Raw genomic sequence first — 3,856 nt, 5'->3', positions numbered from 1 at the left:
CCATAAGGGTGGTATCATCTGCATATCTGAGGTTATTGATATTTCTCCCGGCAATCTTGATTCCAGCTTGTGTTTCTTCCAGTCCAGCCTTTCTCATGATGTACTCTGCATACAAGTTAAATAAACAGGGTGACAATATACAGCCTTGACGTACTCCTTTTCCTATTTGGAACCAGTCTGTTGTTCCATGTCCAGTTCTAACTGTTGCTTCCTGACCTGCATACAAATTTCTCAAGAGGAAGATCAGGTGGTCTGGTATTCCCATCTCTTTCAGAATTTTCCACAGTTTATTGTGATCCACACAGTCAAAGGCTTTGGCATAGTCAATAAAGCAGAAATAGATGTTTTTCTGGAACTCTTTTGCTTTTTCCATGATCCAGCGGATGTTGGCAATTTGATCTCTGGTTCCTCTTCCTTGCATAGTTGTGAATAAATGAATGAATACTGGTGGCCATCTAGGTTTCAATCGCTAACATCATGACAAGCAAGCAATGGTTTCTCTAGTTCTTGTATCTGTCAAAGTTTAACAAGAGAAGCATAACCAGTGAGAAGTTTTTATTTTTTTAATCTGTCCATTTATTTATTACAAAGAATTGTCTTACACAGTTGTAGGAGCTGGCTCAGCAAGTCTGACATCCACAAGACAGGGTGTCGAGAAGGGACATCACAAGTAGGCTGGGAACCCCCAGAGATGAATTTGGTGATGATAGTATCCTGTGGAAGCCAGAGCTCTTGGTCCTGGAGCTGCATGCATACACTTGGCCCAAGAGTGAGTGGAACTGCGGAAAGAACCAGCTGGAAAGACAAGCAATTACAGGCCCAGCTGCAGCTCCATATAGGCAAATGAGCAGATCAGCAACAGCATGTGTGTTTACTAGAACATAGAAGAAGATTCTAGAACTTTTAAGCTCTGCTACATGGACTCTCTGATTTCAGGAAGGTTCTAACCCCTCTTTTTAAATGCCTTCTCTGAACTGGAAAAAGCTGGTGAAAAGGTCCAAACTTCTCTACTTGGGGTGTGACATACAATATGTTGACCACAGTTAACACTGCTGTATGGTATATTTGAAAGTTAAGATAGTAGCTCTTAAGAGTTCTCATAACAAGGAAAAAACAAAAACAAAAAAATGTGTATCTATATGAAATAATGGATGTTAACTTATTGTGGTAATCTTTCACAGTGTATGTATGTCAAATCATTATGCTATACACCTTAAACTTACACAGTGCTGTGTCAATTATATCTCAGTAAAACTGTAAGAAAAAAGCTTTCCTCTGATTGAGTTACCTAGAGCAATCTCCCTTATGATTAAAGTCAACTGATTCTGAGCTTTAATTACATCTCAAAATCCCTTCACCATAGCATCTAGATTGGTGCTTTGTTGAACAATTGGGAGAAGGTATATGTGTGCTACAAAATAGCTGCCCACCTCCCTTTCATTCTCCATTTTTTGCAAAAGACTCTCCCTTATAGCCCACCATCACCAGAAACATACTGAAAGGGAATTCTGGAGGATGTAATTCAGCCTAGCCAAGTGGGCACATCACAGGTCATACAGTAAGACAACTATCTTCTTAACCTTCAGTTTGACCCTGAATAAAAAAAGGAGTAACAGAAGCTAGTGATATTCAGAAAGGGGAGGGATTCCTTTGCTAGCAGAAGTAGTGCAGAGGCAAAGAAAATGAGCTCATCTGGATAGGAGTGCAGAGCTCACCATCCTAGAAGGGCATGTTCCCAAGAAGTGAAGGAGGTACAAGGGAGCTCTTGTAGCCAGAATGCCAGGTCATAGACATGTATTCCTATGAAAAGTTGAGGATCCCCCATTCCAGGTTTCCAAGTTGGAATATAGGAATTCATCAGTGAATGTCTGTTGAATGAATAAGTCAATCAATCAACAAATGAATGAATGCCTCCTTCAAACTCATTTATTAAAAAAAACTTAAGGCCCTAGGTGAAACATTGTGGACTCTCATGGAAGGTCCCTAGGAATGGAAGAGATGGAAGACATACAAGGGTCAAAGAGCCCAGGCTACAGGCCAAGGGCTGTCTTAAGAAAGGTCACTTGACTGAAAGAGAGCAAATTATCTGTCGTCAGTCCCTTAGTGGGCACTGGATACTTCCCTGTTGCCATTTCTGCATTACCAGAGCCACACATGCACACAGGACACAATAGGCTTTGTGCAGCTTCCAACACAAAATTAGGAGCCAGAGCTGAGTGTCTAGCTGACAGTGACAGTTTGGTGATTACAGAAACCTAAGTGTGGTATATCTTGAATAATCGATGACTGAATCATGTGCCTTTAAGCTTAGCCTATGCCAAATGCCTCAGGGAGAGGTTTAAAAACACTCAGAATTTGCTCACTGGCTTAGAGTGATTGAGTTATGCTGTGGGCCACGGTAAATTCCTTGCATGGCTAAAAATAGATAAAGGGCAATTCAGTAACCCAGGGGAATTTTATCTGCCTCTTTCATGCGTCCAGAGATGCTGCTTACGTAAAGCCAAAATAAGCACCACCAAAAGGGCACTGAGAGAGATGGATAAAAGGTGACAATTCAAACAGAAACCAAGAAAACAAGCAAAGATCAGGACGAGTCCCTGTTGCAAAGATCTGAGCAAGAATTGGGCCTATGAAGATGATACAGTACTTTGAACTTTCTAATAGCTTCTAAGAGGCAAATTTAGAAATCTCTTCCTAGAGAAAGCCAGAGGCTCCAGCTGTTCTTACTCTACACATCAGGCATAGACCTTCCTCATAGGCTCTCAGGGAGTTACACTTCACCCTGGCAGAGCACACCCGTCTCCCTTCTAGAAACACTGGCTCCTCCCTGACTCAGGCAAAGCACCAGAAAGTCAATTAAGAACCATTTTAAAGTGTGATTCAAGCAACTCAGAGATAACCAAAGATACAGAAAAGTTCCAGGAGTTTCCCTTGGCCAAGTTTACCACCGAGTTATTTTATTATACAAGTGGTTTTTAAAGGAAATCATTTATCATAAGGTTGCAGGAAAGGTCTATTTCTGGTCTTCAGGCCCCCGCCCCCCCCACCTCCGGTGGAAACAGTCTAGGATTGGCTGAAGGTACCTCTGAGAGGCTGGAAATTCAGTTCTTGGGCAAGTGTGTCACTGTTTTAAAACATTCTAACAAACCCAACAGCACCATCTGTAAGGACTGCGTAATTTGCAAAATTTCTTGCTAAATCAGCTGGCCAAATGCAGAGCCAATTACTTTGGCTTCCATACAACACCATGCTGCAGTCGGGAAGTATTTTAAGTGGATAATAAGTAGTCTCTTCTCTCAATGACTATATTCAAATAACTTCCACTGCCTAAAATATGCGAAGTTCCCAGTCAAAGCTGCCTTTGGAACCCCTGCCCCTTAACTTAGAGCTTTAATCTTCACGGGGAAGTAGGGGGTGGGTAATTAGATCTCCCTTCTCCAGCAATATTTTTAAAAGCATTTGTCTAGCAAAGACCTCATACACTTCCCAGCTCACACATTCACATGCACAGCAGCACACACACAACACACTCAAAACACACACCGCTCACACTAGTTCTGAGATATGCAAGGCTTACTTACACCTTGCATCTAAGAATGGCAGCCAAATTTTCCCTTTATTTAGTTACAATATCTAAAATTATTTGGGGACAAAAAGCGGCCCCAAAAAAAAAGGATTTACAGATAGGAACTATTTTTCTGCCTTTTTCGCCTAAGAAAAAGTTTCTGTTAGTTTTCCATGGACAATATTCTCTGTCTGTGTGTGTGGAGGCGGGGGCGGGCAGTGAGTAATAATAAAAATGGCAAACAGAAGTGCCCTATGTGAAGAAATCAAATTCAATACTCTTTATAGCCCA

This window comes from Bison bison, unplaced genomic scaffold, assembly GCF_000754665.1.
Source record: "Bison bison bison isolate TAMUID 2011002044 unplaced genomic scaffold, Bison_UMD1.0 scf7180017864163, whole genome shotgun sequence".
In the NCBI taxonomy this organism is placed as follows: domain Eukaryota; kingdom Metazoa; phylum Chordata; class Mammalia; order Artiodactyla; family Bovidae; genus Bison; species Bison bison.
The sequence above is the reverse complement of the archived record's forward strand: the minus strand, read 5'-3'. Positions refer to the sequence as shown.